General features: G+C 44.1%; 1 long non-coding RNA gene across 1 annotated transcript in view; it reads left to right on the top strand.

Moving 5' to 3' along the window:
* Positions 1 to 3,028, top strand: part of LOC144797787 (uncharacterized) — a 29,829-nt gene extending 26,801 nt beyond the window's left edge. Inside the window, exons 2-3 of the long non-coding RNA XR_013603465.1 lie at positions 2,844 to 2,929; positions 3,013 to 3,028. This is a non-coding gene — a long non-coding RNA (uncharacterized LOC144797787). The remainder of the gene's footprint in view (positions 1 to 2,843; positions 2,930 to 3,012) is intronic.
* Positions 3,029 to 12,213: the final 9,185 nt, after the last annotated feature.

The raw sequence follows: 12,213 nt of genomic DNA, 5'->3' as shown, positions 1-12,213 counted from the left end.
CCCAAAACCCATTTATAATATGGACAGATTAGAACACGCTGCCCTTCACAATCTTGCCTCAGATACATCCATCGTAATCAAAAGTTGCGACAAAGGTGGAGGCATAGCAGTTCTAGATTCTAAAGCATATGAGATGAATATGCTCAAAATGTTAGAAGATCAAACATTTTATCAAGTGGAAAGGCATAATCCCATTAACAAAATAACTAAGGACATACGGACACTAACCACCCAGGCTTTAGAGAATGGAGATATAAACACTAAAGAGTATGATTACCTAAATACTAACGCAGGGAAGACTGCCTGTATTTACGGTCAACCAAAGATTCACAAAGATGAGAAAAATCCCCCATATAGACCGATCGTGTCCACGATTGGTACTCCCACAGAGGGACTCTCTAAATATGTGGACACCTTTCTATGTCCATTTATACCTAACGTTCCATCTTACATTAAAGATACTGGAGCGATGATCAATAAAGTAGAGAGCATCAATTTTAACCCGTCCAGAGATCTCCTTGTTACATTAGACATTGAGTCTCTCTACAGTAATATCCCTATTAGAGAAGCTCTGTCATCGGTCGAATGGTTCATTGACCTCTACTCTGTACCTTGTCCTAAGATCTTTCTGCTTCAATGTCTCCACATGGTGCTCACTGAGAATATATTTGAGTTTGGACAGAGATTATACCGCCAAACCAAAGGAGTCAGCATGGGGGCTTCAGTGGCACCATCTGTGGCAAACATTTATATGGCTGAATTTGAAGCAAGACACATTTATAATGAAGTAGCGCCTTTTTATGAGTCAATCTCCCATTGGTCCAGGTATATAGACGATATTTTTTTCGTCTGGACCGATGGGAGATCAGCCTTGGATGATTTTTTAGCATGGTTGAACTCTTGTGATCCCAACCTTAAATTTACTTCTCACATTAGTGCTGAGAAGTTGGAATTTTTAGATATCTGGATCTTCCATGAGGAAGGAAAATTGAAAGTTGATCTTTTTACAAAACCGACTGCCAGGAATACGCTCTTGCATTTCCGCAGTTTTCATCCGAGGAATCAGAAACAGAGCATCCCCTTTTCTCAATTTTTGAGAGTAAGGAGGAACTGCACCAATCTCCAAGACTTCGATATACAGGCAGCGGAGATGAAATTGTAATTTTTAAACCGAGGCTATCCTCATAGATTAGTACGAGACTCTTACAAGAGAGCTCGATACTATGATAGAGATTGTTTGCTGAGATCTAAGCCCACAAAAGAAGCGAATAAATTAGTTTGTATCACACGGCATTCCACAGTAGATGCCAAAGTGAAACAAGTAATCAACTCCTCATGGCACATTTTAAACAGTAATGGTACAATCAAATTGGAAAAACCTTTGTTTGCCCACAGGCGAAACAAAAATATTAAGGATTATATTGTCCATTCAAGAATGAAAAACTCTGTAAATTCTCAATATTTAGCACAGAAATCTTTAATAGGAGACAACCCTGTAGAAGGTACCTTTCCCTGTTCTAGTTGTAAATCTTGCGCCAATATTCATGCAGGTGCAACGTTCACTCATAATGGCTATACTACTAGCGCCAAAGGGATGTTCAATTGCAGAACTTCCAATGTTATATATTTTCTGGAATGCCCATGTCGGCTAGGGTACGTAGGCGAAACATCTCGTGCCATCCAGACACGACTGACTGAACATCGCTCTGCGGTGAGAACTAAAAAAACAACAGCACCTATCGTGAAGCATTTCTTAGACCATGGCCATGGTCCTAATGACTTCACGTGGCGCATACTAGAAAAAATCAATATGAGTGACAACAAAGGAGGCGAGGCAATACGCAAGAAGCGTGAAGTCTTCTGGATTTTTTCTTTTAATACATTCCGTGAGGGGTTAAACAGCGAAATTCCATGGGAAAATGCGATTTTTTAAATAGATAGCGTCAGAATAAAACAAAGTGATGATAAAGAGCCACTTGAATAGTTGCGTTCCCGTTATCAGCCTATGATTAGCTGTTAATATACATGCATATGGATCTTCAACTGATGTTGTTGTTCTTTATGTATTTATACATTTTTTTCGACTTGTTATTAGTGCCTGAAATAGAATTTTCATGTGGGAAATAATAGTTGACTATCTACAGCGAATAGTAGTGGAGAAAATAAAAGAGTAGAGCGAGTTAATTCCAGTTTAAATAACCAGTAGCGTAGTCTTATTTTGAGCCGTTTTCGTCTCTCATGTATATATATTCTTTAGATGGGTAATCCGTGTTTTAGAGAGAATCTAATGTATTAAATCATGATGGATTATCTATTACAACTAGTAAATATAGGAACAGCTGAGTAGGTCACTTCGTTCCGAAGTAACTAGCAGAGTAGTATTTTTTCGAGCTTCATTACTTGAAGCCACGTCATGAGCAGCCTAATGAGACACCCAGTGGTCTATTTAAATATGCGCGCGCAATTGACTCGACCCTCATTATCATCACGGAATTCGAAGGAGTGAGATATCCGCCTCCATGTGGTTTCCAGATATGAAACTATAGGTATGTACGCCACAGACGCCGGCTCCACATTTGTTTCTCGCTCCTACTGAGCAGTCGTTTGCTTTAGTCTTTATTAAATGCACCAATTATTTAAAAGTTTATTTCATTTTACACGAGAAGTCCGGCACGCACATTTAACCTAACAGTCGTATGCTTCGGTTTTCATTAAATGACTAGTCATTTAGAATATCATTGCGTTCTCGATGAGAACTTCAGCAAGCCTGTTTATTTTCTGTAAATTAGCCGCTACGTGTGCAGGACCTGCGGTTAATAGATTATCATTCTGTTAATTGGCAGGCACTCCTCGAGAAGCATTCAGCGTCTTCATGTGTTTTGATCGCCATTGTGCGAGCGTATTAAAATTTAAAGAGCCTACTCTGGAGGTATGTTAATTTTTAGTTATAGTAGAGATTTAGCGAGGACGCCTGTTTTCAATCGCGAGTAAGCAAGTGTTTTATTTATTTAGGCTTGGAATTGAGCACGACAATTCAGCATATTCCTGAATATCAGACCCCACAACAATAAACGTTTGAGACTCGCAAAACCACCGGGTAAGAACATAGAGGGTAGTACTAGCTGATTTATTGCTCTCCCCTTCGGCCAAATCCTAAAATCTGTATCTCACTTATCCTATTTCAGATAATTTTTTACTTGAAAGTTTGAACCAGTCTGTGGAGGCGCTGCAATTTACAAGCTCCGTGTGCAGGTAAGGAGCTCACATAGGAGTACTTAGGTCCGATAAGCCCTCTTTGTACATATATAATAAGGCTTTTTTCATTTCATATAGGAAGTTCGGGTATCTGGGCAACAGAAGCCGAAGTGTCAGAGTGCAGAGGCCTTTGCATATTTGTCTATTACAACACAAATTGCAAATTTAACAGTTTAGGTCAGTATATTTGCTGGGATGATAAAACGAGTATCAGCTTTGAGATGTGGGACTAACAAAAATTATTTTGTCATTATTGATTATAGAATTGTGCACGAATTCACGCAGCAATTCTATTTTAAACCATCATATGGATCCCCATAGTGTGAAGTGCTAACCACTGTGGAGTGAATCGTAGTTTTATTTCACTTTGTTAGGTAAGTGGAACCATTTCCTTAGATATCTATCCCTGCAAATTAAAAACGACCCTTCATATCTATAAAAATATCTAAAAATGAGACTCGAGTAATTACTAGAAGTGTCCGTATATGTGGCAATAATATAGGAGACCCTTAATAGCTTGGCCTTTCTAATAGTAAAGCAAACACATATGTAGTAGGGAATCCACAGACCCTTTGCTGTCTATCTCACTCTATTTGTCATTTCCTTTTCTGTCAGTCTCCTCTCCCTGAACCTAGACGGTATAGATGGATTTAATTGGGAGACATCACTGTATTCATTGTTCATGAGAGGCCTAGATTAATATGAGAATCATAAACGGATAGAACATTAATAACCTGGTAATCGACTGACAGAGCGAGTCCTGCACCAGAAACAAGTATCTAACTTTTATGGTTGATATACGTTCAATTATTTGCATCAGAATACGAGCGTCTGGAATATCCATAATAGTTATGCTGTTTAGCTATCTAGAGATCTAGGTCGATAAGTGCAAAGTCAATACAGTGGCAATGTTGTGCAAAGAATTCATTGGTCAATAGTGGCCATTAGAAGATTGACGTAGGAAACAGCCACATATTGTATCAGTTATAGTATCTATGTCTGAAAGTTATGTAGAGATTGAAGTAACGTCCTTACTATAAGAAAGCTACAATAGAGGTTATATCATGAGCATGTTCGTTATGCTAAATATGTCATATCATCAACTCTGTTCACATTATATTAATGTAGGACCCGGTTGGCGGAACAACTGTTTCTAGGTTAGAAATTGAATTATGTATATACGTGATTTTTCAATATGCCTGTATTGTGTAGTTAAAATTATAATGTATGACTATACTTCATATAGTGATTATTGTTTTTCATTTTCAGGTAGTTGTAAACTGTCTTGAGAAAGGCGCTGGCCGCCGAAACGCGTCGACACACAACTCATTCATTTATGTTCACGTATTTTTTATGTATATATACTTTCTAAGGATGGTATAGTTTTAATAATTTATATTAGATACATGTATAATTTTTTAATGTGACTGTAATAAAAATTGTTATGACTTAGAAACTGTTCTGCAGCCAGTGTTGGTCTTTATAATATTGTCTGATATATTGAAATACTGCCTAGGTATTGTTTTTCTCAGACTACCAGGGACACATACATTCCCCATGCATTCCTATGGGAGGGCAGGCCTATCTCACACACGCACTCCAAGTGCGCACGCACTTTACACTGCGCCACAGTGTCAAAGTGCGCAAAGACCAGAAATCACTATAATTGCAAGGCAAACAGTTCAGGGGTGAACCTGCCAAACGGGCCAAGTCCAACACAACCCCCTTCCAGCCAAAACGCAGGGTAGGCCAATCACCACTGTGATGGACTTCCCTGCTTAGGGCGATAGAACACGGACGCGGGCCCGCACTGCAGGGACACCCTCCTGTTCTACGCCACGTTGATCCATAAGACAAGCACATCCTTAAAAAAAACAGGCCCAACTAGGCTACCCCACTGGTACTCCTTAGTTGTCCACGGCTAGGACCAGGCCCTAGGCCACCCAGATACCACTGGTCCTTGCCAATCGACAGAGTGGGGGGTGGTAACCCCTGGCCTACAATAGCCATTCTCCACTTCCTTTCTCAGTGTAGTTCCAAACTACCACTGATCCTTCAACCTAGGGTCCGCACCCTCAGGCTGACCAGAGGTCACGGGCACGATTGCCCCACCCTACCTCTACTTCTGAAGCACCCTCCAGAACACAACTCTCCCACCAGTTTAGGACCTGACTTCCTCAGCAGCAGTGACCACAGTCAGACCAGCACAAGAACGGTGTAGTAAGGCGTTGCACTTTGCGGGTTGCCAGATGCGGCGCAGGCGGCGGCTCGCGGACCGCGTCGAGACGGGGACGGCGAGCGGCATAGGCTGCGCGGCCGAAGGCAGACGCGGCTCAGTGCGGTGCCTACAGGACACCAGGCTGGTCATGACAGAGTCACAGCTCCCTTAACTGGTTTACCACCTGGGATTCAAATTCACCGGATGCACAGGGGTCAGACTCCATCTGACCCCCTTCCAGAGTTCTGCACCCTCCCACTGTAGAACAGGGTCCCTCCACTTAAGGTAGGCCCCACCTGCTCTCAGGGTAGTACCACAACACTCCACCAAGAACCCTAAAGATCCCTGCTAGGCCTGTACCACCCCTTCTGGGAAACACAGGGTCTCTTCACTTAAGATGAGCCCCACCTGTGTTCACAGGGGCACCCCTAGAAGACAAACCGGCCAGGACACTGGCTACAGTCGCCCTGCCGTCCAGGACAGGCAACACCTGACCCTGGCTCCCCAACCAAGGGACGTACCTCTTTGGTCAGATGCCTGGCGCACCAGGACTTCCTTGAGGGTGACACAACTAATGTGTCGTGTACAAGTCTGCCTGACACTCAGGACAGAAGTGGCATCACCATGGTCACTAAGCATGGGCGGATTTTGCGGATTGGCAATCCGCGAACTTGCGTATTTACGGATTCGCAATCCGCGAAGATCCGCGAACTCTAGCGGACTTGCGGATTTTTCCGTTTTTTGTGTTGGCGCGTGTTCGCGCCGATTTTGGGACAAGTTCGCAATTGCGAACTTACTTTTCGGCTTGCAACGGCCGCGACTATGTTGTTTCTACGTCTGGTTTATCATCACAGGTTCACAGCACCCTCTGTTTCACCACTGCCACCCTCTGGGACACCCATGCCACCCTCTAGTACATCCTCACAGGCACCTATTAGGTTTATTTATTACTGTAGATTATGGTGGTTGAAAAAAGCTAGCACACCTGCCCTTCTTCAACTGCCATCAATTAATTTGTGTTTCATTAATGTGTCAGTAATTTTGAAAGTTCCAGTCTGGCTGGCACCTGCTTCCTTCCTTATCTGTAATTTGCTTTTTGTTGCAGTGAAATTTTTTTTTTACAGGACCTTTATGGTGCTATTCTATGAGCCTGCTGTTTGGGTCATAGCAGGGTCATAGAATTGTTGCAAACTCTGGAGGGGCCCATCAGGAAGCACTACCTTGAATGTTACTAATGTTAAGTTTGAACTTTTGCACCTGCTCATTGCTTTCATTTTAGCTAAAATCGTTTTTTTTGCAATTTCGCGCGTTATTTGGGGCGCGAATCCGTGCGAGATCGATTTCGGAAGCCGCGAATACGTGCGAATACAAAATTGTTTTTGTTGCGACGTGTATGTTCGCGTGATCTTGCGCGTGTTCGCGAGGCGCTTCTAGCTATTCGTTTGCCAAGTTACCCTATCGGTCGTACACGGGCGCGGCCATCTTGTTGGCGTGACGTAATTCCGTTTCCGCCCGCTATGTGTAATCTCGCAAAGTGTGCTGCTCGCGAGTACAAGTTCGCGCGTACTCGCAAGGAAAATCTCGCGCGAACTTACCCACGCGGTCGTGAACGGGCGCGGCCATCTTGTTTCTCATTCATTGCTATGGTTCTGGGCATGCTTTCTCTATCCTCTCTCAATCTCTGCCATCCTTTGCTTGTTTGAAGTTTTTTTGATCTAATTTTACTTATTATCTAACCCTCTATTTTTCTAGCTCTATATTTTTGTGTTTTCTGCAGCTTTTAGTTACTTTTAAACTACTTTTTTAAACTCTTTTATTTTCTTCTTCACTATTCTATTTCTTCTTTATCATTTAAGTTTATTTCTGCCCAGACCATGGTAAAGGGAGCCGGGAAGCACCCTGAGAAGGGGAAGGGTCCCGCACCCCGTGCCCGGCTCCCGTGCGGGCGTTTAAGGGGGGAGCAAGTGGTCCCGAGGGAGATCTTTAGCGCGGAGGAAGTGGCGGCACTGATCTTCCATGTCCAGCGCCGCCTCCCCAAGACGATCCTGGGAGGCGGCAAGATCGCGACCGGCTATGGCATCCGGGAGCGCCGCCAGCGGTGGGAGAAGGTGTGCCGGGCCATGTACAAGATCTCTGGGGTCCGGCGCACATATAACCAGGCCACCCACCGCTGGACCGATGTCATGGACCGGGAGCGGGACTTGCTGGACGCGCTCGGCGTAGAGGTCCCCGGGCTTGGTGAGTAGTAGTAGTAGTACATTTACTACTCTGTTTTATCCTGCTCTGTTATTTGCAAATCTTTGTTCTTTACCAAGAGCAATAATGCTGCCGATTACATTGAGGTAAATTATATTTCAAAATCTTCTATGCATTTCATTTTCAGGTGCACTGCTCTCCTTCTCAGTAGCCTTGCTTGCTACTATGCTTCTTTGTTTTGTATGTTGTGTTCAGAAGCATTTCATTGGCCTGAGAAATTATGTATCAGTGTACTGTAAAGAAAAGAACTGCGTAATGCTAGACAGTAAGGGTCATATTTTCAATTACCGGCGCATCCCTGCAAAGTAGCAGGGATGCGGCAGTAATTGTGTGCCATGCCACCACCACCCATTGGCCCAAAACGTCACAGAAGCCTTACGCATCTGTGCCGTAAAGGCAGCGCATTGCTGGAGTTGCGTGCCAACGATGGCGCAGCTCCAGCAATGCTCTGGGGTACCCTATCTCCCCAATGCTGCATCAAGCCGTACGTCGGCTTCAAGCGCGCAGGGTTTGAGTCATGCATCATTGTCATAAAAATGACTGATTGACATCTTGTAGATTTCCCTCAGCCACTTTTAGGATTCGTTCCTGCGCAGGTACGCCCTCCCTTGCGCCGGAACGCCCCCTGATGGCGCAGGGCTTTACAACGTGATGCATCGCCCATATGCCCATATGTGTTTTTTTTTTTTAATATATACGCCGCACCAACACCATGGCGAGTCTTTTGTTCTGCCGCTGCGTCAGAAAAGGCACGCAACAATGGAGGAAAATCAGCCGCAACTTCCGCAAGGGACTTATAAATCAGCCCCAACAGACTGAAGTCCAGTGTCCTTCCTTTAGACAGTCACATGGCTATCAGAAGAAATAGTGGCGGTGGTGGCGGGTGGATTGATAGTTTGAGTATTCACTGATCTGCAAGCAGGATGGACTTTGTCTGTCACGTGTTGTGCACTACTGCCTGCAGTGCCAGGCCTAGGCAAACCTCTTTAGTAGTCTGTTTATTGAGTTACATAGGAACTTTCTAAGTCAACGTTCCGCAAATCAGGCAATACGAATAACGTAGTATACCACATGAGATAGATCCCGTGGAATAGTTGTCTATCTATTTGCTATTTTTCCAAAATATGTTGTTATTGTTCTTTTGAAATGTTTGATTTGGTTGAAAAATCTCATCCATGTTTTATGGTTTTTCTTTCTTTCATGTTGTACATCAGCTCCCCCCAAGGGCAAGAGGGCACAGGAGGAGGGTGCTGAGGATGCAGGCCAGGATCGGGCAGGCGAGGGCTCCTTTGCTGGCCCCAGTAAGTTTACATTTTACTAAACAGTACCTATTTTTTCCTAGCGTTCCTCATTCGATTTTTTCTAAATCGTCTTTGATCTTCTTGTAGACTGGATATAAATTCTTATCCTGCCTCGAATATGATGACTCCCTGTGGTATTACTAGACTATTCTTATTAGTCTGTCTGTGTAGCTAACTAAGATTGGACATTTGGCAATTCCATTGGACTCCCATTATATTCAGCAATACCTCTATGCACTGTCTCCTTACTGACTAGATAGTGTGGCAGAGTCATTCAGCTCCCGAAGTCACCGATTATAGATCCCCAATGATCTCTAGATTATCGTACGCAGGACAAGAGAGTAGTACGGAGTCACAGCACAGTCAAGAAGTGTCAGAGGCACTCATGCTTGCAAAAATTCCAAAACCTTTAGCTCATCCACTCTAGTCTAGAGGAACAAAAACCACAGAGTCTATTTAAGTGTAAAAGCTTTATTAAAAGTAAACACATTTATTGAAATCTACTTTGTCATAAAACTATGTAACTGTAAACGGAAAAGTGGTTAGTGCTGACGATTAATTGGACACATTTCTTGTGGTCGAGCCGAACTCTCACCTACTTTGAACTTGATCCTGGTCGTGTTCTTAGGACTCAGGAGTCAAGCTTCTGTCTGTTAGGAGAAAAAGTGGTGCGTGTTAAAAATCAAAAGCAAGCATTCATCAGTTGTGCATAAAAGTGCAGCAAGACAACAGCCTTCCCTGGAAAATGGGACATTTTTACTATGGAGTAGACAGTCACAAATTATTACATTGTATTCTGTTTTTTTAACATTTCTCCTAGACCAAATATTATATAGTAGTGAGTGGTGTATTCTAACTTTCTTAAATGTACTTTGTAGGTGTAACATCTGGTGACGGGGCCAGCGCGGAGGTGGCTGATGTGTTGGACTTGGACTCGGAGGCCTCTGGGGAGGATGCGGCGGTAGAAGAGCTGGTGGCCGTTCCTGTGGGGGATCAAACGGTGGTGGCGGAAACAGGTAAGCTATATATTCCTTACTTATTGAGATTGAAGACTGCATAGTGTGCTTTCTGCACGGGTGTATTACAATTACAAATCAACCAGGTAGTAGCCTCCTCGAAATGTACTTCGACTTAGCTGTGAAGTTTTTGGTGAGAAGAATCCCAATAAGTTCTTAGACGAACGTGATGGATGGGATGAACGAAAAGCGAAAGAAGGGTGTAAGTAAGTGGGACGCGAACTTGTATGATGGCTGGCAAAGAAGAACGATATGTGTTTGCTTGGACCCAGAGGTGGCTGGGAAGGAAAGAATATGGTATGGTGCATGGCTGGGTCAATGATGAAGCAAGGATGGGTGGAAGGACAGCAGCCTGGGTGGGTGAAACAGAAACTGTATGTGTGCGTATACTTTGAATGAATGGATGCCTGGAGCATGGTATTCTCTGACTCTTACATAGCAAATGTGTATCTAGAGAGAGTAGATGGTCGCCAGGTGAAGTAAGTGTTACCTTGAAGAGCATGTACCACCGCACCCGCACGTCCGTCCCAGTGCAGGGAAGGCAAGGAAAAGAAATTGTAAATGTGTCCAATACTACCATGAATAGTAGCAGTACTTTGTATTGCGTTTGCATTCACAGCATATATCTGGTTATTACGGTGGACACTCCGTACCTCTCTTAATAACTTTAGTTTACTTGTAGTACGTCATTCATGTGTGGGTGTATCACTGTGTTCACTCAATATTAAGCAAAGCACCTAAAGTCATCTCATCTGTCATTAAATACGTCCCATGTGAAGTGATAGATAATCAAATTAGTTAGCTTCTTCAGTTTCCTTTTCTAGTACTCATTTGCACTGTAGGGTGAAAGGTAAATTAATTAAGCAGTAGCCCTTGTAACAGAGTATTCTCAGTGCCACCCGTAATAGAAAAGTAATAGCTTCACCACCTGCATGTACTGGACCGGTACAGTAACGCAAGTCTGTCTCCATCATCATGGTGTGCAACTTTTTTTCTCGGGTGCAACTTCACTGTGCTGTGTCCATGTCATTCTGCCGGCTTGCATAAGATAACGTACCCATTTCCCTAAACAAGAGAGAAGAAGAAGAATAAGACTGGTGTACTGTCATAGTCGACTGCAATGGAAGTCCATAGTGGTCGTAGAATTAGTTCATTAAACTACCACTACTGTTAGAGCAAGGATGCAGAAGTGGGAGGGTTACATAGATACTGTCCTCAATAGTTATGTACTGTGCTTTCAATTTGCTACTTGTACTCTGTGACCCAACTTTCGGCTCAATCACTTTGTGTTATTAATAAGGAGCATTGGTTACAGACTATGTCTTTCTTTCTTCATATAGTTGCTCCTTCCAAATCAACAACAAGGAGGGAGCAGGCTAGATTGGCCCGGCAACGGAGGCTGGAGGCCACAGTCGCCGAGTATCGGCGGCTGGTGGCCCTGGAGGAGGAGGAGGACACGCAGTCGAGCGGGGCAACATCTTCGACTGCATCCTCCTCCGTGACTAAACCAGCGGGACCGAGCCGGGCTAAGAAAGCCGACCGCCACCGCCAAGCACCCGAAACACCAGCTGCCCCCCACAGGAGCTGCAAGGAACGCCAACACCGCCTACGAGTCCGCATGTCCAACCTGGAGCAGGAGGTCCTGAGGTATAAGACCTTGGTTAAGGGCCTCCGCTCCGAGCTTGCCACCCTCCGCAAGGAGTATGATGCCCATGCCGCATCATGCACCAGCACCAGCACCCTCCAGTAGTGGAGTGTCCCTTGCCCTTTTTTTATAGACTTTTGGGGGGTGGGATTTGGGAGTTGGGATCGTTTTGGGACGTTTCAGAGACAATCGTTGGGGTTAGGGTGGGTGAGGGAGATTATTTTGTTAGGGATAAATAAATATATTTTTCAACTACTTTATCTGACCATACCTGTTTTTTACTGCTTTTCAGTCTGGTGGGTGGGGGGCGGGGGTGTAACAGTAACTTTGTTTTCCTGAACAGTCGTAGGACTTTAGTAGTACAACCGTCAAACTCTTGTCTACTCCGAAATAATACTCCATTATACTACCTCCCACCAAACGCTTATCTTACCTGTAATTTGTGTTAGAAATTAGGGCTAGGCCCAGGGCTGGCTCCAGGTGAAATGGGGATTAACGTTGTCATTCCTGGGCGGGTGACAT

This window comes from Lissotriton helveticus, chromosome 12, assembly GCF_964261635.1.
Source record: "Lissotriton helveticus chromosome 12, aLisHel1.1, whole genome shotgun sequence".
Classification (NCBI taxonomy): Eukaryota; Metazoa; Chordata; class Amphibia; order Caudata; family Salamandridae; genus Lissotriton; species Lissotriton helveticus.
Note: the sequence above shows the minus strand (reverse complement) of the source record. Positions and strands in the feature narration are given on the sequence as shown.